The 25,000-nt window shown below is 47.4% G+C and overlaps 1 protein-coding gene and 2 long non-coding RNA genes across 4 annotated transcripts in view; 2 read left to right on the top strand and 1 right to left on the bottom strand.

Moving 5' to 3' along the window:
• LOC125956191 (uncharacterized) overlaps nucleotides 1–9,987 on the top strand; it is a 13,015-nt gene extending 3,028 nt beyond the window's left edge. Inside the window, exons 1-4 of the long non-coding RNA XR_007469145.1 lie at nucleotides 1–6,476; nucleotides 6,996–7,161; nucleotides 7,224–8,412; nucleotides 8,443–9,987. The exon at nucleotides 1–6,476 is cut by the window's left edge and continues 3,028 nt beyond it. This is a non-coding gene — a long non-coding RNA (uncharacterized LOC125956191). The remainder of the gene's footprint in view (nucleotides 6,477–6,995; nucleotides 7,162–7,223; nucleotides 8,413–8,442) is intronic.
• LOC125956145 (frizzled-2) overlaps nucleotides 1–22,403 on the bottom strand; it is a 44,867-nt gene extending 22,464 nt beyond the window's left edge. The window contains exons 1-2 of the mRNA XM_049687728.1: nucleotides 21,328–22,403; nucleotides 15,088–15,258 (exon numbers count right to left, since the gene is read on the bottom strand). The gene's annotated coding sequence lies outside the window, so the exon portion shown is untranslated. The remainder of the gene's footprint in view (nucleotides 1–15,087; nucleotides 15,259–21,327) is intronic.
• Nucleotides 15,482–25,000, top strand: part of LOC125956196 (uncharacterized) — a 9,766-nt gene continuing 247 nt past the window's right edge. Inside the window, exons 1-3 of one of the 2 annotated variants that reach the window (XR_007469154.1) lie at nucleotides 15,482–15,733; nucleotides 16,466–16,587; nucleotides 24,549–25,000. The exon at nucleotides 24,549–25,000 is cut by the window's right edge and continues 247 nt beyond it. This is a non-coding gene — a long non-coding RNA (uncharacterized LOC125956196). Of the gene's footprint in view, nucleotides 15,734–16,465; nucleotides 17,239–24,548 lie in introns of those variants that run through there. The other variant, XR_007469155.1, reaches the window with a different exon arrangement.

Genomic DNA, 25,000 nt, shown 5'->3' with positions numbered 1-25,000 from the left:
AAACGAGAGAAAAAGATTAATTAGTTCAGTGTCACATAAATAAAGATTTCGGGAAGAGACTTTGTGGTTTGTGTGTGTCTGTGTGTGTGTGTGGCTAGCTGGTTGTTGTTTGCCCAGCGCAGATGGGAAACGTAATTGAATTTCTTAAAGTAACGTTGAAAATGATAAACGGAGTGAACGCGATGGTGGTGCGTAGGCTTTTTGTGCGGTCACAACAACAGAACGAGAAACGGTTTGTGGCTCTACAGCAGCCCACAGCCATTGCTCAGCCGAAACCAAACCTCTTAACCGGCGCCACACCTATTGTGAGTGAATTCAAGTCCAAAACAAGTTCAATCCAACAAAATTCTACGAAACTACGAAACGGTCCGAAACTTTGGACTTATTTGAATTTTTTTTTCCAAAATGGCAAAGAATTGACAGACTGTTTTTTTTCAACCCTCGCAAATCCAGTCTGCGGTTAGCTTCAAGTCCAAGCGAATAACCGAGGAACCGGTGTTGGAACTTTTCCTGAATTGACGCACCGGGGCGGAAAATACGGGACGATGAAGGCAGCAGCAGCGAAGCAAAAAGAGGATTGACTTCCAATTTCCTGCAGACTTCTTTTTTTTTGCGGGAGAAAAGAATTTGCCCAATTTTCTTCCTCGAGATCCTCGAATTTTCTTGAATTCCTGGTGGACCAGGGAGCGGAAATCATCTTTATCCCTTTCATCCGCCTATATCCAGGAATCAATCAAACTGATTCACCGTGCGTCCAACATTATCCACCTAGTGAGGCGCTTCTGCAGGCGGGCGTTTGATTCCCTGCGTCTTGGGCCTTCATTATCATTTGACCATTTAGCAGCAGCCATCAGCAGAGATCTTGTCTTTTCCACCTTGCTAGACACTCTTGCAGCTTGTCTATTCCTTCGTCCCTCGATACGAGCCAAACTCGGCTCAGGATAATTTCTTTTCAAATACTTTGGCGCTTGCCTTGTCCGTCGTCTTCGGCAGGTAACGACCCGGACACACCGGAATTGCTGAACGACATTTCGACCGCACCGCACAGTCCAGAACCCTCCGCGTGTTGTATTTTGATGCCAATTCCTCACCCAACTTTATGATACGCTGCTGCTGCTGCTGCAAAGTTTTATGCTGACTCGTGGCCCACGACTGGACTGGAGGAAATGTTATTTTTCTTTTCGTTTGTACCGATTTGCAGCAGGGAGGGAAGGGAAAACTTTTTCGATTAGCTCACCACTTCCGGTGGCCAACCGTCTCTCGTACGCCGTTAGAAAAATCAACAAACGGATGGAAAAAGATTGGCGAGAGAGAGAGAGAGAGAGAGAGAGAAAGGATAACGTTAGTGGTGCGCATGATTTAGTGAGCAAATTCAATTTTAAGGACATACTTTTTGTGGCTACTTTCACGGGGATAACCAAGGAGGAGAAAAAACACTCGACCGCCTTCTACATCCACCAAACGAAGGAGGAATAATATCGGTACCATGTTGATTGTTTACAGATTAGGTTTGATTGCCGTAGCAAGGACAGCAGGAACAGCAGTTTCGAAAGCAGTCTCAGAAAGTCTCAAGCATGTAAATTACCTCCAACACCGAGCGCGCAAAAGGACCTCCTCTTCGCTCGTGAGGCTCGATCGAAACCAGCGAGTAAAGTTTCGTCCCCGTAAGGTCCGGGTCTTTGGTTCTTTTTCGACGATTCGTGAAGTGGCGCAGTTACCGACAACAACTTGAAAGTTGTTCCATCCTCCTGCCCTTCTTCCTCTGATGTCGTGCTCTTGTTATAATTTACAACCGTAAGAACTCACCGCGACGCAACGAGACACATACAGCGCAAACATGGCAGCAGAGTGGGATAAAAGGGATGTCTGTGCCCTTCTGGGTGGGGGTGCTGCTGCTGCTGCTACGAGGATATGTTGTTCAGTTTTTAGTTTTTGAAGAGATCCCTGAAATCCGATAGCTCACAGCGGCGTCGGGCGTCGAGAGCGTTAATGACCGACGACACCACCGACACCAAAAACCCCACGACACGCCATGACGGCGGCGATGTTGCAGCAGCAAGCAAGGAGCTAACGAGCCGGGACCTGGCCTGGCGAACGGAGTGTGCACAAGGAACGCAACAAACGTGGTTAATTAACGTGGTAACGAAGCAGTATCGTCGTCGTCGTGGCCAAAATCACCAGATTCGTGTGACAACTGGCAAGACACAACACTCCAGGTTTGCGGTCTTCGAGTTTCTGTGTTGGGTGTTTCTTGAGTTTCTTCGCTTCGATGAGCCATCGTAAGCTGCTGCTGCTGCAACTCCTTCTCCTCTTTGGCCTAGAGTCCAATGCTGTTAATGTCGTCTGTCATGCCAAATCTCGCTTGGTCGTCGACGTCGTCGTCGTCGTCGTGAATGTCGCCAACACAGCGGGTGGGCTTCCGGGTATACACAACACACGGTACAAGCGCTTTCGTCCGGTTCCCCGGTCCGATGCAAAAGGTGCAAAACGTAGAGCAACGCGACGCACCGGTCGGTTGTCGGCCACAACAGCCACCACCACTCCACTCCGCCCATGTTGTCGTCGAGGAAGGAGGCAAAAGCTATTATCAACACTTTCCAATCGTCGTCTGCTGCGTCTCCATAACTAGCTCCCTGACGGTGCCATTACCTTTCGTGCAAAGGCGGAGAAGCAGCAGAAGAAGGGTGTTGCTGCAGATATTATGAGACGAGAGGGGGCACACCACCAACGCGCGGTGGTCATTCTACTAGCACGCCATCTTCGAGAAAGCCCTAGGAGAAGCCGTCTAGGGGCGAGAGCGCCGCCGTGCAGACACGATGATGTACTGTTTATCTTTAGCCATTTTTACTCAACGCTGTCGTCGTATTCTGGTACGTTATGAAGCTAACTAGCTGCTACTCTTCGCTGGACTGGACTGTCCAGTCTAGAAGTCTTGTGCAAAAGGTGCTGGACATTCGATTAGCAGCCAGCGTTCTTGTGCAGGATGCATATGCGCCTAGTGGCGGTAGTGGTGAGATCACGAGTTCACGAAGTGCTTGTAACGCTGCAGCAAGCAAACCGTGTCTTGTTAGTTGGGAAGAGAGGGCCTCTGGACGAACAACAACCCAAAATCCCATTGTCATCGATCCACAAGATGCAACCAGCAGATAAGAAACGCTGAGAAGACCTGCAGCTCGGTATTGCACCGACTGTCCTCTCTCTTGCTTTCTCTCTCTCTCTCTCTCTCTCTTTGGTGGTGATGAGATGGTCTCTCTCTCTTTCGCTCTATAGACTTGTCGCTGCATCTTCGATGGAATCTTGAAGAGTACAAAAAAAGGACAAGCACCAACGCACCAGAACTACTGGCCAGGAACTTGTGTCCGAAACCCAAACCGAAAACCAACAGAAGCGCACCATGTCCAAACGCAAAGGGACACCAGATGGGTCGCGCCCAACCAACACTACACTCGGGGACTCCGGGATGCAGTTCCTTGCAAGGCGAAGCTCCGTCCGAAGAAAAAACCCCGAGAGAATTTATGGAAAAAGAAGAAAGAAAGGAAGGATCCCACGCCAGAGCAATCGCCAGCTTCTTGCTGTGTGGGTCGTCGTCGTCGTCGTCGCGGGCGCGGACGACGCATTGCAATCGATCTTTTCCGTCCGTTTCGGGCTTCTCCGTCTTTACCAACCACTACTACTACTACCGCAACAACAACAAAAACCGGGGCCTCTCCTCTTGTGGTTGACTGGCTTCTTATATGTCCGTTCTTTTTCTCGAGCTCGAGAGGATCGACCTTCGCGTGCGCGACGACTCCTCGAGATGTTCTGAGGTTTAACTCGCTTCACGTTGCTCTGCGCTACCTCCCTACCTTCCTCCCTTCATTGCCGGATCGGATCGGATCGGATTTCCCAAAAAACAAACTATCCAAACGAGGTTTCGCCGCGCAACACCTCCCGCTGGTTTTTTTTGCTGTTGCTGCCATCGTGCGCCATCGCAACAGAACAGCATGGCGGTAGTTTGGTTCCCGGAACCTATCGCCCGGTTGGAACCATAGAAGTGTCCTCTCCTTCGCCTTCGCCTTCTTCTGTGTGCGAGTCTCGAAGATCGTATCAAAATACCACAAAAATTCAATAACGATATTTCTCTTCAATTTATCTCCATCCTCTCGTCATAAAGACTGTCGCGTCCGGCGTGGGATGCGCTCGCTGGCTGGCGGCCCTCGGGCCGAAAAGCGTTCAATTTCAAGTGATTCCGGTGGTTCGGATTTTAAAAAGATTTCGAACTCTGTGTGTGCGGCGAGAGATGCGCCGTTGAGGGACAATACTTCCTTACTTATCTGGGAACTAGAACCCAAGCACGATCCGTGCCGATCCTGAAGAATATTCTTTCATTGGTTGAGAGCGAGAGCACTCCTCGTGTAATTTCGAGGCTCATCACTTATATTCTTTCGTAATCGACGTAATATCGTCATTCAGCGCATGTTGGCTTTCCAGACATTCCCAGTCTCAGTATTAGCATGTGACTATTACTACTATAAAGGTATTGTAACTATAGGTTCTAGCTTGACCCTTATTCTCAATTTTTTTGGAGAGTTGGCTGCTGTTTAAAACCATAAAACGCATCTTTTCAGTTATATCTACGTCGGTACTAATTGATTTGACCCTAAGCTAGATAAAGTTCCCCACGAATTTGAATTTGTTGTCCCTTTATTGTTTCGAATTCCTAATACAACACCAAATGAAATGCTACAAACGAATTGAAGAGTTCAACATAAAACACTGACATCTTCCAGAACAGTCCAGTTGATCTGTTCAATCTCGCGTTCCAGGAACAGGTAATGTACAATGCCAAGCATTGCCCCATGTGGACCGATGCCCGCGTCGTGTACAGTATCGCGCGTCTTGGTTCCCCAAAACCCCAGGAAAAAAAAAATCATCTGCACGACACGCGCAACATAACGAAGAAGGGGATAGAGGTAGGATACGGGATCGGCAACGAACAGAGCAGAACATGATGAATATTTAATCAAAACAAAACAAATCTGACACTACGCGACGGAAGCGGGAAGAGACACGGAGCGAGAGGAGACAGGAGCGAGAGAGCAGTGTTGTTGGCAGTCACTAAATCCCGGGGCAACAGGGAAGTAAGACAACTACACGGAACACGCGAGGAGCCTCTCTCTCGGAATGCAGCAAGCAAGCAAGCAGCGCGCCACAGTTAGGCCCGTGTATGGACTCCGCTGAGACTCCAGACTCCAGACCGGCGAGACGGCGGCGGCGGTGGACTCGAGGTCTCCTTAGTTAAACAACTTTACGCCCAGCGGGAGACGGCCTACGACGACGACCATGTCGGTTCTGTGGTGCGGAGGTTCATCCCTCCCGTCCAGGGACCAGACGTCGCCATGCTGCTGCTGCTGCTGATGCTGACAAACCAGCATCAACCACCAAGAAGCCCGGCGAACCTGCTGCGCTACCCAAGGTAAAGGGATTCCTCCTTCGTACAATTCTCCAAGGAGTACGCCACGCTGTTACACACACATACACTCTTTCTCTCTCTCTCTATTGCTCCCTTTCTTCCACTCTTCTTGGCGTGTGTTTATGTTCATGTTCATGTTCAGGTTGCAAGCGAGATGTGAGATGTAGCTGGTCTGATGTCTGTCTTTCAAACACGACACGCTGCCTGCTTGTTGAACATGTCCAGGAATATACATATAATATATATACGAATGTGCTGCTGCTGCTGGTGCTGGAACAGTACAGCTCGGTCTCATCAGACTCCGAACTCCAATAACGGACACACGGGGCATGGAGAACACATGGAGTGAGAAGCGTTTAAAGGATATCTGATTTCAGTATTGCTCTCTCTCTCTCCCTTCGTTCTGCTGACCAAAGGCGTCGTCAGTCAACTCAGATATCCTGCCGTTGATGGCCGTCGTAGATTTCGCAGGAATATCCCTTGCCCGTTGTTTTCATACCTGATCTCGCGACTTCTCTTACACCTCAGGAACTCGGGGAACGGCCATAAGGCGTGAATACCACCGCGTGACGAGAGAGAGAAAAGGAAGAGAGCTACACAACCGGCTCGTTACACCTCGTCCAAATCCCAAACGCAAACGAATGTACCCCGTCGTCGTGGTGACAACGACGGAGCGCAGCTAAGGAGGATATGTAAAGCGCGTCTGTTGTAGCGCGCTCAGCGGGATCCGGTGACTCCGGTATGCGGCAGCACAGCTTAGCTGCGGTCCGAGGTGTCCGCAGGGGTCACTACAAACGACGGGATGTTTATGATTGCCCCCCGTCAATATCCTTTTCCTCTAGGGTAGAGAGAGAGAGACCCCGTGTGTTTGGTATGTTTGGTTGTCCCTTCGTGCGCCTACGTTTCGAACACACCTCGTTAATTCCATTACATACCCAAGTTGTATATAGGTATTTCCGGATTTGTACCAAGTTGTGGCACAAGTTGTGTTAAACACCGCAGAGGATCACAAACGACACTTGAGGTAGGTTATCTAAAGAGCTTGCGTCGGTGACCTTAACTAGTGCCTAATGGAATCCATTTAACAACAACAGTCAGAAGAACATGAAATAGAAGTCCAGTTTAACTTCACAATCCGTGAGTTCCCCCCCCCCCCCCCCCCAAACCAATAAACCTTGAAAAAGAGCGTTAATAATGGATGATACAATCGATGGGAGCAAATTGAAAAATCATCTGCAATTCAAGCAGTACAAGAGCTCCAGTCCTCCAGTCTTTTCCCTTCCTCTCTCTCTCTGAAGCAAACGAGGGTTCCAACGGTCTATATGAGGTGAATCCAAGTGGCACAGACAAACGAGTAACTGGCCACCCCATTACGGACTTACGGAGCAGCGGAGCGAACGACGTCGACGACGACGACGACGACGACGACGACTCCAACATTCCTTCCATTCTCCTCTCGCTCTCTCCCTCCCGTGGGGGCTTCACAGTTGATTTGATGCTAATTTTTCATTCCATCCCCCCGGACTGGTGGTGCGCGGAGCAGCGAGCAAAAGGCAAACGCACGCGATGAACCTTGGAAAATGACAAGACGCCAAAGACGACGCCAAACGCGAGAAGAGGATAGCTGGAAGTCAGCGATCCATGATGGTGCGCGTTCTGTGCCTTTCACGGCCGTCGACGACGCCGATGACGACGATGGCCAAGGAGCAGTGAGTAATGCAAACATTACACGTCGTTTGTTTTAGCCACATTTTCTTTCATCGGGGACCAGGGGGCGCGCGCTCGCGACGTGTGCTCGATCATCGGGAGCATCATCAGGCTGGCTGGCTGGCTGGTTGGCAACATCATCAGCATAAACATCAGGGCACGGCACCGTTGGCACCCTGCGGGCGTACGCGGCCGACTCCCGCCGTCGAGTCCCAGTCGCAGATTCACGGAAAACGCAACCTAACGGGGACTCCGCTCCGAAGCTGAGGGGATAAAATTGGAAATGCCCCAAGAGGGAGAAGAAGAGCGAGATCGCGCAAGAAGGGCGATCGCGCTGACGTGCGTGTGTGTGTTTTGGTTCGCGAAGCATAAACAAGCGAAACATGGTTGGCGTTGAAAGGAGGTGGATCGGATTTTAGGAGGGTGCAGACGTGTGCAGCAGTTGGCGAGGGCGAAGAGAGGTGATCCTTCAGGTTTTGCGGCGATCGCGATGCGTAATCTTTTTGCGTCATCGCCACCATCTCCCAACACACGCGGACACGCAGCTAGACAGATGGTGTGTTGTCTACTAGCGTGAAGACAGAGAAAGGACACAACGCGAAACAGATGGGGGGGAGAGAATTTCCATTTTTAAATCCGAATCGATTTCGGTCGATGCAGCAGCGCCGATGTTTAGCCGAGTCTGCGAAACTTGTGTGGCGTCAAATATCCGGGAATGTTTGAATCCCGTATCTTGGATTCTTCACCATTTTTGCAGATAAAAGAAGAAAAAAAATCGCATCACTGGACACGTGAGTGCAATCCAATTGTCTTCCATACACACACACACACACTTAACGGATGAGCTAAACGAAACGGCCTCGCGTAAAGTAAATGCCTCCCGGGTGCCCTCAACGAGAGCTCGAAACGATAATAACACACTCTTCAGCGCGGCGGCGGATGCAATAATGTGCGTACATTTACTCGTCGCACGACGTGGATCACTTTGCTCGCGATGCACTTGCACTGCGCGGTGCACGATCGCGAAGAAAAAGGTCGCAAAGACCACCTCTGCTCCTCCTCCTCGTCAGCATCTCCGTATCCATCCCCGTCGCTGCAGCTGTGCACCTTGCATCACTGCATTATCGCCCACCACTACCACCATCAGCAGCAGCTCGCGACCCGATTTCACTGCACCACTGCAGGTTCTTGGCCCACGGAACTGGAGCCAAGGACTTTACTCCGAAACAGGGAATGGAAGAGAACGATAAGAGGTGCAGCAGCAGCAGCAGCAGCAGCAGCAGCAGCAGCAGCAGCAGCAGGCGAAACACGTTGCTGCTGCTGCTGCTGTATGCAAAAGGACGAAAACATTGAACATATATCCGCAAAAACATAATTTGCAGTTGTTGCTGTACGCGGAGCAGAGACCGGCAAAGGCACGGCGCCGCACTCCAAGTACCCTCAACTCTTCAACTTCAACTCGGCACTTATGCTGCTGGAGCTGGGGTCTGGTGTTTCCATCCAGCGCCACCCGGCTGCTGCTTTGTGCCGTCTCCTTCATCTCCTCATCCTTCTTTGGTTTAATTGAATCTCAACAAGGCAAACGAGAGGGGCGGGGAGGCTCTCGCTGGTTGCTGGCTGGCTGGCTGGCCGCAAATTCGAATCGAATGTTCCACACACCACCATCACCAGCAGCAGCAGCGAATGAAGCGCCCCGAAATGAATGAGGTGATGATAGCTGGGTACAGTCTGTTACAGAGGGGTCCGTGAACGCGCGCACGCACGTTTCTCTCTCCTTTTTACACACTGCTGCTGGTGCTGCTGGTGCTGGGGCCATGGTCAGCAACACAGACACAGACTGGCCCGGCCATGGTCATGTAAATGTAATTATTATTCTCATTTGTGCTGTATGCTTGTTTGCAAATAATGCAAATCAACTGGAGGACCACGCACGCAAACCACCAGCAAACCACCGGCAAGGCATATAAACAGCAAATGATGTATTTATGGTGGTGTGCAGGTTGGGGGCTTCCGAAAAATTATGCGAAACGAATCCTTTTGTTCGCACGCACACACACTCCGGGTGACAGATCTGCAGGATATGGATGGAGAAGCTGTACTGGAGATAGTCCAGTTTACTTGCAGATTGGTTCAAACGAAAAGTATCTGAAATACACACCATTTTGACTGTTTGACATAAAACTAGATCATGAGAAGATTGAGTATTATTCACAAAACTACCATCTTTGTTTTATCATACAAGGATACCGATGATTTGAAGCCAGCTAGAGAAAAGTAGAATGAAAAATGTTATTGCTAGGTTGTATGAAATGCTATCATTACGCTCAATCGGATCCAACATCTGGATTCTGGATTCGGTTATTTAAAAGACCAAATAATGCACAAACAAAGAATTCTATGCGTCACTGGATGATGATCCAATTGAATTTTCGAGAACATAGTATTACAGACATTGCAAACATCAGAAAAAACAATGGAGATATCTACGAAAACTTCAGAACTACTAGAAATAAACATGATCCTTGGAATTGAAAGAAGAAATGAGAAGCAACATGGAGAACAGATAAACTAACTATGACATTCTTCGGCGGTACTAAAGGAGATCAGTTTTGCACAAGCATGGCTTTCACTAGATAAAGACGATACATCCATTGCACAACTTAAACCATTTCAATCAAAAGACGATCTGAAGTTTGAGGCAACAAAAGACTTGAGACAATATCTTGGTGTACCCTGAACTACAAAAATAGTGTTACCTTGTAGTTAGTGGAGATAATTACCAACAAGTGCTCAAGAATTTGAAAGTTATCCTGATGAATAAAATAGAACTGAACTCAATATTTTTTTTTATTACAACTTGATTAATCTTTGAAAGGCAGAACATCAAACGTAAAAAAACATTATGTAACCAGTTGTATTCTGCAGATCTGCCTTCGCCAGGTCATTACTTTTTTGTCTTCAATAGCGCATGAACTTACGGAATACGTACTTCAACGACTACAATGATGTCGAAAAATCTGCCAAAAGTGATTACAGGAAGATTGTAATTCGAATTCGTCCAAAATTTTCCTTCGAGATCTCCAAATGTATGGTACAGAAAGTGATGATCAAGTTGTTCCAAATAAAAAGAAGTAGTTTCCAAATATGAAAATACGCATCTGTTCTACCAAAAATCCCACCAAACACCTGCTGCTAAACTCGCAGCGAATGCTAATCAGCCAAATCGTTTGTTAAACACGATTGGGACTTATTAGCCGCATCGCAACCCCACGACCGAAGCGACCACAAAAATTGGTGTTTGTGTTGTTGTGTGTTAAGTGTAGTCTGCGCCACTTTGGCACCTTCTCTCTTTGCGTGCCCATTTAAAGCCATCGCGCGTCCGCCGAAGCAAATGAAAGACGATTGCTGCTTGGGGGCGGCCCCTTCCCCTCCTCCACTGCGCATCCACCAATCGAAAAACCAATATTTAACTAACTCGCGCATTAAAGATAACAATAAGCCCATCGTCCGCCGTCCACTCTTCTCTCTACCGTGCGCACGGGCAAATAATTACCATCCAGTGTGTGTGTGTTGCTTCCGAATAATTGCCCAAAATGATCGGTTCTCGCACGAAGTGTGCCTCTTCTCCGATGGTCTTCGACTTTATCTCCTCTCCCTTCGAGGATGCCAAATATTTTCTTCAATTTCTGGGACCAACCCCGCGCGTCCGTTCCACGTGCTCCCGTCGGAATCCGTATGTGTATTTAGCAGCAGCAGCAGCAGCAGCAGCAGCAGCGCTTGGTGGCCGGGTCTTGTGTGTCTTGCACGCGGACGACGAGAGATTCGCGGCCAATTTGGTACGACTCTGCGCGGTCGTAGTCCCCATGGTCTGGCTCGACCACATATCGCAATGCCCCTCCCCCCTCCTTCCTGCCAAAGCACGCTCATCAGGAAAACAAACAAATGAGAACACTACCCCTCGGGCGCGCCCTTCTGGGCTTCTCTCTCTCGTCTGTGGCACATTCCTTCGGCATTTTGACTTCGAACCAAGTCACCTCTCGCCGAGGGCCACAAGGACAGGCAGACTGGCAGATGGTGATGTGGTGATGGTGCGGTGTGTGTGTGTGTGTGTGCTGCTGCTGCTTCGCGCGCTTTGCTTCATTTGCCCCCTTTTTTGCATACTTCATCATCATGTCACACAGAAGCCAATGGGGATGGGCTTCCTTGGATACTTCTCCTGCAGCATAGCAACGGCGGCGACGAAGCAGCAGCTACTAGAGCAACACACATACCCCACCCCTCGAGGAATCTCTAGTCTCGTGGCAAAAACTATTTTCCTTTCTAGTGTGCCAGTTGCATGTGCGCCATTCTCTTTAGGGTCTTGGTCTTGGGGAGGCTGCTGTCGCGTATGCAAATTGGTGGAAAATGGGAAAAATGCATTGCGCCAACAACGGCGGCGACGACAACGCAAGCCCTTACGACCTCTTACTCAATGAACTTTCTCGAAGTAGTTTGAACTCGGAACCGGAGCGCGCCCTACCCGGAATCATCATCATCATCATCATCATCTCCACTACGACGACCACCGGTGGTGGTAAATGGCGTTTGCGATTCGCGATAACTTCGCGTGGCAAGGCGGGGAGGGAGGGAAGAATCGTGTGAACTGTGTGAAGACCGGTAGTCACAAGTCATCTGCATACATTCGTTTCACCTCCTAGGGGGTGGTGAGAAGAAGCAGAAGCAAGAAGACCGGAGCGGTGGTCTCCTCTTCGGACTCAGGCACTTCATCCAAAATACGAAAGGAATGTGCTGCCGCCTGCCAGCCATTTTGAGTGATTTACATAGCATTCTCGCACCACCCCCCGAAGACGGCCCCGGAATTGGCCACGTAGCCACGTAACGGTTGTGCACACACACACACACACACACACAGAACCAGTTCGAGCATTGTAGTAGCAGCAGCATTGGTCGTCCGCTTGCATTTGCAGCGATGTGCGCGCGAGAGGTGAATACGAAAAGTCAAATGCAAATAGCGAGAAGTTCAATCAATATGTAAAAGATGCTCGCTGTTCCCCGGGAACACAATGCACGACACGGTCAGTGAGGAAAAGTGTTTCTCAATGTTGCTTTTCTCTTTGCACTTTCCCCGGTCCGCGGTACTCTATGTTAACGGAATTGCAGACGAAATACCGGGAGAACTGGACTGGAATCTTAAGAAGAGTCTCTATAGTCTTCTTGAAAATCTAATTCTTGTATTCCGGGATAAACTCTTGACACATAAGCAACTTCTGCTTCTCGAATGTCGAATGTTGCTCTGCAGCATAAGCATTCCATTCCTAGAGACCATCGCCCCGAAAGCATGGAATGCAAATGCATCTTCGCACCATTTCCTCTGCACTTGCTGCTGCCGGTTTGCACCTCTCGATCACCATCACATCACCAGAACCATCGCATACCATCGCAAACGTCCAACGCAACCAACCCGTCAACCCAGTAGTAGTCGTCGGCAAATGCAAACCGTAACCATCACCACCGCCACCGCGCGCGGCATCTGCTTCTGGAGGCGTATGTGCGAAGGAAAGATATGCGCAAAACACCCCGGGGAACGCCTTACCAATCACTCTTGCGCTTTGCACACCCCGCGATTCTTGCTGCTGCTCTCCAATCCTAATCGTATGCAGCAGACCTCGCATCGAGGGTCGTTGCAGTTGCAGGAATACCAGCGCCAAAAGGGAAGCACACACACGCGAAAGGAGAAGAGGAATTGGGTATGCGTGAGTCTCTCCACGGAGCAGCGAGGATCGCGGAAGGTGTCGACGACGACGACGACGACGACGAAAGGAAAAACAAACAAAGACCCAGAAGGAGGAGAGTTGAAGCAAATTTATGATATCGAGCGATCTTCTCGGTGTGTGCGCGCCCGCGATTCCGTTTCGCAGGAAATCGGGACACGGGATCGCCTGCCTTGTTGTGTTGGCGATCGCCCTCCACCCAATCCAATCTCTACTCTTTTTTTGCTGGAAGGATATCGCGCTCAGCTGCCGCCTCTTGCACGGAGCTAGCTTTGCTTCGCCCGCTGTGCATATCATTCGTACGGTTCCAAGAACACCGCCGGGTCTTCGACTTTTAGCACAAGAGTGGATTCAAAAGTTCCTTGAAAGTGTGTTGGTGATCCGGTGTGTAAAGCTGTACACGGTCTTAACTGTCAAAAAGAGGCTTAAAAAAATTGCCAGCAGCTTGATTAAGGTGAAAGAAACTTGCTTTCAGATCCATGTTGCTCTTATCAAGCTCCACTAGAAATTCACTTGAAAGAACTGTCAAAATCTTTCTCTACACGTCGTCTATGCAAGGTCCCGACTTGGAGTGTCATTTGTCGGTTATAAGGCTCTTATGTAACGGTATAAACTATTAAAAAACGGATAGAGAACAGTAACTTTCATTAAATTTGAATCGATTAATCGAAACAAGGGAATTTATCGATTTAGTTCTTCAGTTTCCTGTTATTCATTTCTGATAAGCAAATATCGTTTTATTCCATAACAAACTGCCAATGTTTGTTGGTTTGTGTGTGTGTTAAGAATTTTAAAACAAAGTTGCCTTCATGTCCGGGCGTTTGAAATTTCGCCAAAAGGACAACCTATCCCCCTATGTCCACAGTTACCAGATTTCCGTTAAGAAATTTAATCAAAATCTGACAAATAATGAACACAGCACCATGCATCGGTTAATTATTTGCCAGATTTTGTTCATTTTTGCTCAGTAAATGTGGTCATAGGATATGAATGTTTCCAAACTGTGAAAGTTACTCCCGTGGCCTTGCTGCAGCTTAACGTAATTCAAAATGAACTCTCCAAAAACCGTCATAAAAAAAAGGTTCTCGCAGATGTTTTGAAATCGCTCGAAAACCCGAAGCATGAGCGTGTTGTTCCAGCAACTTATCAATTCCACACCAGGAGGCTCGTTAGCGCAGCCGTTTAAGTCAACCGCACGCACACAAACCCATCATCGCCACCGGTTTTTTGGGGATGGGGAGGGAGGATGGGGTCCAGGGCGAATCACGACGAATTGCCGTGACGAAGCACCCCTCCCTTTCCCTCGCTCGGTTACCACCGGAACCGATTCCTCTCGCGTGCGCAACGGCATTGTATCATCTGCCCTTCCCATAGCCCTCCATCTTCACCAGAGTTTCGGGGGTTGCCCCCTCGTTGGTATGGAGACGGGGCTTGTGTTTGCATCTCTCGAAGGCACACCGATTTCGGGCCCAATTTCCGTTTACTCCTCCATCTCTGGCCTGGTTGGCTGGGGGTAGGGGGGGTGATTGGAGAAGGAAATGTCTTATTCCCTGTGTTCCTCCTCTTCCCGCGGAAACACAGACGGGCTGGGGGTCTCTGTTCGTTCGCTCGTTCGCTCTCTCTCTCTCTCTCTCTCTGTGATCTGTTCTGCTAATGAGATGAGCAACGTTGACCGCCATCGCCATTCCGATTCCGGTGGAGGTGGTGGTCGCCTTTTGCACGGTTACAAAGCATGGGGCGAGCCCCATCCTCCTCCTGCTGCTGCTGCTGCTACGTTCCGCTTCCATTTTAGCTAACTAGCCAGCGAACCTTCTGCTACTGTTGCTGCTGCTGCTGCTGGTTTTGATTTAATTAGGCATCGAAAAACGGTTCCCAGCCCCCTCGAGGGGACTCAAGTAAAACATTTAATTAACCAATCGTGCAGCAGACCCTCGACGACCTTCCTCCTTTCCGCAGTCCAGAGGTGATGCTGGACTGCTGAGCGAGTGTTGTCCGAAAGTCCGGTGCCGAAAGATGGAATGATATTGATACACGCGTTGCTGCTGCTGGTCCAGCCCTCCTCACAGATTGATTTATGCTTGCGGTGTGTACAGACAGAGAGAGAGTACCCAGTAGGTGGAAGGTGTGTTGGTTGTCTGTGGAATGTGTGGAACTTACCTTTTGAAATTGAAGTTCCAAAGCACACGCTACTTGGATCTCGCTACTCGACTACAGCTGCTGCTGCTGCTTTTACCGGTAACGAAAGCTTTCATTCGAAGCACACGACATTACACACACACAACACACTATTGTTGCCTGCGCTTCGGTGGTTGAGTGTCTTTTGTGCAGCTGGAAAAACAGAGGGAGAGAAGAGAAGAAATAAACAAAAAGGGTAAGAAGAAGTGCGGGAAAAGCTAAACACGCGGCCACGCGGCCATTAGACACCGTAAAACGAGCTCGCATCAGTAGTACATCCCTGCCACCCTCGTTCGCGCACACACAAACTACTCGCGAACGAAAAACAAAAACACACCAAGGGGGCCTCTAGTTCCGTGGAAGCGAAAAGGAAAAGGAGAGGAAGTTGGGGGGTTTGGAAAAATTAGTCCAGCTCATTAGAACTGTAAATTTGTGCTCGTTAAAATTTCGTTTCCAACTATAGTGCGAGAGTACAGAAGCGAGCAGCAGCTACAGTAATAGTAATAGTGTCTGTCTGTGTGTGTGTGTCTAGTCAACGCGAGTTCCACCGAACTGGCCGTTTTCCTTGCCTGGCTTTCCCACTTTTCCGAATTCCTTTCCGATTTTCGCTACGCTTCAACGTCACCAGGTGGGGCAGAGGGTGTGTAGAAGGGGGCTTTGACGGGGTGAAATTGAAACAAAAATACACCTCCAGACAATAACAAATAAATTTAAGCCCTCCTGCCAGCGCACTCCCATTGCCTCTACCGGACACCCACGAACATCGCCATCATTGTTTAAATCGCTTTCATCAAAATGCATCCCCCGGGCATCAATTATTCTTCCATTTCTGCCGTAAAAATGCTTTACTTCTCAAATTCCACAACCAACTGGTGTCTGTGTTTGTGGTGCTCGTGCTGCTGCTGCTGGTGCTGCTACTAGGAGTAGGTGATGTTGGAGTCCACTTTGTGTTGTTCAAGTGTGGCGGCGGTTGGTTGGTTGAGTTTTCATCAATTTTCCCACAATTTTTCCTCGCCAAACAAACGCCATTAATGGATCGCTCTCTTCTTAGATCCCCTGCGATCTACTGAGATCTTCTGCGATCTTCAAATCTCTCTCTCTCTCTCTTACTCCCCCCTTCCTGTTTCTCTCTCCATCTATTTCGCTTTGGGCAGTGGGAAACATTTTTACGAAACATGATTTAAGCCTATTGGACTGTGCTGCAGCTCTAACCATCTATTTATAACAAACGGCAAAAATGCGAGCGAGCGCAGCAGCAATACAGGGGAGGGACGCGTGACTCGCGATCGCGCGGTCGCGTTGTTTTCTCCCAAATGCGATTTTTATTATTTTTAAGATTTCTCTTCCACCCTCTTTGCAGACCGCTGACCATGCAAAACAACAGCAAGAAACGCACGTTGGTAGCCCGTTGTCTGTGCAAGAGATACACCATATCCTTCGGCCATGGGTGCGATGCGGATTATAGGTGGATTACGAATGTAGGTGAGCGAGCGCGATAAATTATATCGGTAACAAAGGGCGCGGAAAGACGCAGTAACGTCATGTGGGATCGCCGATCGTTCGGTGTGGATGACGAAAGCAAGGCGGTTCCAAAACATCGTTCAGATTAAATGACTCGCTTAGTATCGTAACGATGTTAAGTTTCCAATACACGAATGCAATTTTACTGCCAAGAACTTTCAATTCGAGATCTCATTCGATCAGCCTGGATTCAACCTAGATGGAATTTCTTTTGAAATTATCTGCGGAACACGAATACGATCCACTATACGGACAATACGGCAGATATACAGGGTTACTGATATGAAGTGTTACCAACTTTACACTGCTTGTATCTTTTGAGCTGCTCATAGCTTCAACGCCAAAATTGTTCTATTGAAAGTTCAATATATTGTTTACAAGCCACTAATAACGTTTTAGTCTCAGTTTTACTGATATTTTTTTACCGTCATGAAATTAAAAAGTCATAGTGTGATTGCGTTATATTTGTCTGGCAAATCATAACCAGCTACTGTTCGTGAGCTCAATCACCTTAAAGTGAATGAAATATTTGTGTATCCCACCATAAATTGTTACAATAATACTGGTAGAATTGCAAAACGCTTTGGAGGTGAACCAAAAATAACGCAAGATCACATTCGTGCAGCATGCAACTCGTGTTTGGACTTTTCGAAGGCTATAGTTAAGGCAAAGGTGGCCAGATCTGGATAAAGTGAACGGCTTCTGAAATTTTGATTATCCTCAAACAGTTTTGTTTTTGAAATCACTAAAAAATGATAACACACAAAAAAGTTATGGTCTTTTGAAAAGGTAACACTTCATATCAGTAACCCTGTATGATGCCATAATAGTTGGTCATAATAGTTGCAAATCTCAAGGCACCAAATGACAGTTTACTGCGTGTGAAAGTTGCTCCCGTGTACTGATACCTGTACAATGTCGAATCGCAAGCAAATAAACATCGCATTTGTGTTGCTTTTGAATAAATCATGCGACTTGACACGATTAACACCGCAGCATGTTTGCAAAGCATTTCGATACAATACTGTCAATTGCATTTTTCCGCAGCAATTCCATAGATAATTAACCCCCGGCAATTCCGCACCGGGGGATTCCCCAAATTGGCGTAAAACTATGCACCAACATAATTGTGGTAACGATTTTACATTTAATTGAATCACCGGTCGGTGGCGCTTTTTGGAACTCAACCGACACCAAATTGGCACGAGCCCCGGGTGGTGCCGCGCCCCAAATGAAGTACCAAACGAAAATCACGATCTGTACATTGCCGGGATTGGATCAATTTTTCTCCAAACCCCAATTGGTCGGGGGGAAGGCGTGCTCGTTGATTTAAATTCCGGCTATCGAGCCGACTACTACACCATGACTCATTTCGAACGCAAACCCAATATTTGCTATTGGCCACCACTGGGCCTGAGCGCACTGGAATTCGAATATACAAAAACATTACCCCATGGACAGCTTGGGGTTCAGCGGGGGAGACCAACGCTTAGCCAACAGCTCTCGCCTGATTGAAATTGAATTAAAATATCATGAATTTAAAATTCGCCGGTCGGCACGAAGCACGGACGAGAGGCGGCGACACATAAAAACACTGGCGCGGCACACAAAATGAATATTTCGTGCATTTTCGCGCGAACTCGTTTGCCCCCTCCTCTTCTTCGCTGTTTAACCGGGATCGGTATTGAACCGTGAACCAGGACAGAAAAGAGCTGGACGATGGACTCGATTGGCGGCTGTGGCGAGTGGGGTGGTGGGTCTTCGCGAGAAAAGGCTGGCAAGCAGGAAGAGGGGGCAAATTCGGGAACTTTGATGCGCCACCTTTTTCGAACACCGAGCGAGCGCATCATCATCCTTTTCCATCCACCAACCCACCCCCCTGACATTATTACGCCCGGCTGAAGCCACCCTCCTCCAGCGGGGTTGTTTGATCGTTTATAGCGCCACGATTGGTGCGGATCAGTGGCAAAAGCAGCAGCAGCAGCAGCAGCAGCAGCAGCAGCAGCAGATCGAGGTCGTTAGCAATCACCGCTCGTCGTCGTCGTCGTCGTTCGAAACCGAAGCCATTTTATGGTTTTCTTCTTGCATTCCGAGAAGAAACGGATAGAGAGGAAGGATGGTGCGCGCATCGTCTGCACCGGTGTCACGGTTCATAGAATCCATAAACCTTCGATCGTTTCGGCTTTATTTCTTGGCTCAGTTGCATCCGCATCTCGCGGCCCCTCTACAGAGTCTGGATTTTATCTTTCCACGTCGCAACACAACGCCCCGGCGCAATGGAACAATGCACCGAATGTGCCCTCTTCCCAATGGTGGTCTAATTTTGCAATATCGTCCAATCATTTAATTGGGAGTAGGTGCATCGTCGTGCTCCACTTTCTTCCGCTGGCAGAGAGAATAGAGGTTCGTTAGTTCTTGCTGCTTGCTGTTTTTCTCATGCTTGACGATGCATTTTGGCATGAATATTCAAATCATGATACGACGGATTGTGGGCGAGTGGTGGGGATGTGATAATCCCGTTCTCTCCGTGGTACTAGAACGGTATTCTAAAACCAAGCCTACAAACAATTAAACGCCTTCTCCCACATGCCCTTCATTAGTTATTTCTGTTTTATGCAGTTTTAAGAACTTGACAAAATGCAAAACAATGTTCAGCGGGAATGCACTTCGGGGGAGGGGACTGGCGTTGACTAAAACTAACCAAAAACCCGTTAGTCTAAAAAAAACGGCAAATATGCTGGTTGAGGTCGACAAGAGACGAATAGAAAAAGGAAAAAGGCGAGTTATCGCATGCAGCAGCAGATGGCAGAAACGAGTTCAAAGAATTCATTTGCATTCTTGAGCGTCGTGCTATGAATTCGAAGGTGAGGGGTCACACCATGTGGTTTTTGGCCGGGTGCCAAATTTTGGTTGTTCCGAAAATTGAAATACGGTTTGACCTGTCAAACTGCTGCCAGCGCAGAGGATGCCATGTAGTGCTGGAGTGCAGTTTTCAAGACCTGAATCAAATTTTGAGGCACAAAATCGGTTCACAAATTCATCTTTGCTTCCAAAGCAAAGTAATTTGATTACATTTTATGAAAAACAATTGAAAGAAGGCCGTGATGCCGGCTGGTTGCATCAATTCTTCATCTGAATGTCTCATGTCTAGTTCATCTTCAGTTTCAATTGAATTATTGGCCAATGTTACTCTATTGGGCAGAATTTGTTCATGATGGTTGATTCTTTGTTATTTAAGATTACGGATCAATTGCATGGTATCTTTTATACTTTAAAACTGCCATTTATAAATGGTTGGTTGCTTCAGCTTCAGTTGCTTTTACAACTTCCATGTACGGGTTTCAGGAACCTGTTCATATAGTTTTATTTCAGAGTTCTATTTGAGTGTTTCTTGGTAAGACACGGCCTCAAGGTTTCTTTGACAGACTTGTAATTTGTTTCGTCGTGAGTTTCAAACCAAATAGAGATTCTAGGATTGTTCTGAACTGCTTGAATCATCGCTCTTCTTAGAATTGATTGTATGTTCCCCATCTTCGCCAGATTCGATTTACCACGTTTGATTGGTATTTATGATCGATTCTTGAAATTTCCGAAACATAGATTCATTGCTCCAATTCACATAGGGCTCGCAACGTGAGTGGCCAGAATTTGTTCCCATTTTTCCCGTTTCCCAATCCTGATGGAATACTAATGTACGAACCTGAGGAATGCCCTCAACAATGGAACTCTCACCCACTAAAACCAACTAATTCTTAACCCTCGGTTGAGCACTCGACGATTACCTCTTCGTTAGGTACCCAGCACGTTGGCTATGCATATGGGCTATGTTTATAAACACAAAACAAAACTTTTTATCAACATTTATAAATTTGCACTAGTCTATCAACTGTTAAATAGGTAAACTACAATATTTCAATTATAATAAATTTTAATTTTAATTATTGTAGCGCTATAACATCAGCAATCGGAGAAAAATAAGTAACTCATTATTCAGCCCTTTATGTACAATTTCAGCTATACATTATTTCTCATACTGATTCAAAATTGTTCGTACAATGCAACATATGAGTTCATAACATATGAGTAAATCATACTTATTTTGATTCAAAAGACCTAAGGCGGAGTTTAGGTTGACCCCAGAGACAAATATAGCAAATGAGAGTTCTGCTGGAAGTGGAAGGCACCGCGATAATTTAGATTCATGTACTCTGCGCGGTTTTTTTTAGTATTCGGGAATATCTTTTATATAAAATGCTCTATATTGCAACATTTTTAAAAACTCATCTTTCATCTTGCGCATTTTCCAAGGAATTTTCAATTAGAGAACTTCATAATACTTTTGCACAGCTCGTATGTTGTTTTCTAACAATTATATGAATGTGAAAAAACAATCGACAATGCGGATAATGAAAACAAGATTTTTTTTTGCTTATTGTTCCTTGCTAAGTTCCAATATTTGTGAAATTCTGCGACAATAACAAGTTAACTAATGGCAAGTAGCTGAACGATTGTGACGTTTCTGTTTCTCTGTTGTAAGTAATGCCAATTCGGCGTGAAATGAACTGTACTTTGGGGATCCGGAGTTTCGTAAAAAAAATATTTACGGGAAGTAATTCATTTTTTCGTTGAAACTTGAAATGGATACGAGGGTTAAAAGAGCGACTTCTTTTCGACGAAGCTCTGTATGGCCAAATAACTTACAATTTCAACACTCCAGAAGCGCTCCCGTATGTCGCCGAACGATTCTTTTGCCTCTCCGAATTTTACACCGAATTTTGATAAGGCTTTGTTGACATTATTGCTCTTTGCGCACCGAGGAAATTAACAAAAGAAGTGGAACGCTTTGGGCATTGAACGCATCGATACGCACAATCACAAACCCCTACACACGCACACACCGGTAGCCGCGGGCCCGAAAACACACCAACACACACGGGTCACAAATGGCAACACGGGGAAATAGAAAATATGGGAAAATCTAAACCCAAAAAGCACACCGCACCACGCACTGCTCTTCACCGCCTCCTTCTCCTCGTTGTCACCGTCGTCACCACCCGGTTTTCCGTTTCGGTCGTTGTTGGCGTTGGCATCTACGCACCACCCTCGGGTTTGCTCTTTCTCTCTCTCTCACTCAGCAGGGGCTGCTGCCGGCGGGATCAACGGTAACCCTCGCTGCCATCATGCCGCTCCGCTTTTCCACACCGAGCCGTGTTGGTTCACCGTGTGTTCACTTGCTCAATTATCGGAATATTATTGCTTCTTGGACGCAGCAGCAAACTTAAGTTGATCAGCAACCCAACCAACTTTCGTTAACTCACGCAGCAGCAACGGCTTCCATAATATCGTCGCAACCCGCGTAAAACTCGAGAAATATTGCCGTTTTTGTAGCGTGTTGTCGCACCTCTGGTTGTTTACGGTGCTCGTTGTTGTAAGTGCATGGACGTAGAAAAGTGCGTTCGCCTCACAAAACGCTCATCTCACGCACACGGTAACTAACTAAAACACGGCACCACGCACGTACGCACAGCAAATCTTTCCTCCGTTTTCTAAAACTCGCCACCCACAACAAGTAGTTAGTGGCAGCAGCCTTCGACACTTGCACCTTTTTTGATCATCCCCTTGTGATGCTGCACCGGTATTCACACTCGCGTTTAACGTTTCGGGGAAATTAAAATCACGGTTTGCTTTGTTCACAACCGGAGAAGGAGTTGGGGCGAACGCGCCAGGCCAACCGATATTTCCGAGGAACAACGCGCCCGTCCGTTCACGACCGAGGTAAACAAGATTCTTGAAACGTGCTCGTGAGGGAGGGTTCACGGGACCTAAAACCAGCGCGACCATCACTGAACGTTTCTGGCGTCACAATGTGCGAGAGCGAGTCAGAGCGCACCAGCGAGAGCGAGAAGACACCAACCATTTCACGTACACCTTCAAACGACACATTACACCAATACTACCACGACGTGCGTGTACGTACAGTATGAAACAAAAGTTTATCCACCCCTGCATGAAATGTACGTTTTGGCTGTTTTCTCCAAACAACCGAGTCCGAAAATCAAAATTCGTTTATCAATAGTTTCGTTCTTCATTATTTTGCTTTATACTCTTTTCCATAAGACCAACTAGAAAAAAAGATATCACAAAAATAGTTTATCCACCCCATACAAAAAAATGTATGGAATTGTATAGTATCGTTTGGTTCAAAATAGTCAAATAATTTTTTTTTCTCTCCATTGCAATGATGCAGTTTATTTCTTTAATCTCATGCGCATCTGTTGAGACCCTATCGATGGTTCTATCGTCTAAAATAATGGAGTTATGCTGGGGCATAACTTACTTTGACGCAATAATGTAGTTTTGCACCAAGTTACTTGACAACTGATTTATTTAAAAATGGCTCTATGAACATCTCTAAGAAATGAACAACTATTAGTTTGTTAGGTACTTCTTAGGCGGATTCTTAGGCGAGAAAACAGCAAAAATCTTTGAATTCATGCAGGGGTGGATAAACTTTTGTTGCATACTGTATACGAACGAACCGACCGAACCGACCGAACCGCAGCTTTCCCTTTTGTGCTTCCTTCGTTCGTGCTCGGTGCATCTCATCTGCCCATAACTCAATGCCCTCGCCAAGGGTGTAAGGGAAGCAAAGGACGCGGATGGGGGTGGTGGCAACATGTACACATCCCTCTTGCCTCGGCTAAGGCGCACGGCCGGTGCATGGTGGAAGGTGCATCCCTATACCGAGAACGGGGGAGGGTTCCGTTAGCATCATGAAGGGGACACCACGCCAGCAGAGAGAAGGACGATGGCAGAGAGGAACGAAAGCGAAATGTGAACTGCATTCGACGACGTTTCCTTCCTCCCACCACAAACTACCCCTCCCCTGGGGACTGCTGCCAGTAGTTTGTCTTCCTTTTTATACGACTCTTTGATGACTGCTGGAAATGCTGAAATGAAGTACTAAGACGAATCCCATCCCGCCGGCAAGTGACCAGCTTCGTAGTAGCATCGCTACGTCGTCCGGAACTTATAGGGAATGGCGTTGCGTTAAGACCACCAAGAGTCATTACAGAACGCGCGAGTGGCGTCCTCATTCTTGATCACGCACCGATCGACATTCCCGGAGCAAAGGAGGAGAACCAAATTGGCACTCCTTTCCAGGGTACCGCACATTGAAATGTCTTTCCGGAGACGCCAGACATTTACTCATTTGCAGCTTCACCCAACCACCCCCTCGGTTGTCTCCAGCAAAACGTCTTGCATCGTCAGCTTCCTCAGTCCAGCTTCGGGTCAGTTTTGTTCCACGCTTGATTGCAAAGTTTGTGTAAACATTATGAACGATTCACGCTGCCCACACGCTGCCGGATCATCACGTCATCGTACTAATGGTGCACGGGGGTTTGCGCCACATTGGCCTCGTAAAATGCGAAATGCACCCGGCCCGGGACGCCACGGGGCGACGAGGCAAACCAAGAAAGAGCTAGACGACAGTTATTACCGATCGGCTGCATTTTGTTTTTATTCGTACAGAGCACACTTTTTGCATCTTTGTCGTCGTTGACCCATGGAACCAAGGAGCCATTCCGGCAATGTCCAGCGCATGTGCCGCAATGGCCAGCCCCATAAAGTGGGGCTGCACTTCGCGGTGGGTAATCTATGGAAACGCTAGGCAGGGTGTGGGTTATTAGTTTAATGGGGTTTTGCCTTAACTCTTGTCGAGGCTTGACGACTGTTTTTTATGGAGCGTTGTTTCTTAAAAGGGATGTAGTAGGCGGAAAAAATGGTTCAATGTCTGAACATGCCCGTACTTGAACTACAGCCCTGGTTCGAGGGTTTCATTTTTCACGATTGTTCATATTTTTCTGACAGCTACAGTTTCTAAACGCCTCAAAGTTCTTTTTTTTTATCATTTCTTTTAGAAAAACCCCATATACCATGCAACCATAAAATGCCCTATCTTATCGGATGCATCCTGTTTATGAGCGCGCTCTATTGCTTCTTATCTTTCAACATGTCCTTCGCTACACTCGTATTGTATTGCCGCCGAGCTGCGTTCGAGGACACGTCACCATAAAGGACATGGCAACTCCGAACGAACATCTCAAAGAGGAACAGTTTGTTCAAGGTGAAGGCGCAGCAGCTACACCATAAAGCTAGCGAGGATAGCGAGAACATTAGAAGATAGAGAGCATAGAGCAACCGAGAATGGCGTCGAGGAGAAAGGGGCAGGGACATTGCATCTGCTGGCAAAACTATGAAAATCCCTGAAACGGTTGATAAATTGTAGTAAGTCTGAACCGCTAGGGTTCAGAATGTTCCGAAGATGGTTTTATAAAATGGAGAATAGAACTGTCAGTGTGAGTTTGAAGGT

The sequence above is a fragment of the Anopheles darlingi genome, chromosome 3, assembly GCF_943734745.1.
Source record: "Anopheles darlingi chromosome 3, idAnoDarlMG_H_01, whole genome shotgun sequence".
NCBI classification, from domain to species: domain Eukaryota; kingdom Metazoa; phylum Arthropoda; class Insecta; order Diptera; family Culicidae; genus Anopheles; species Anopheles darlingi.
This window is presented reverse-complemented; position numbering and strand designations above follow the sequence as displayed.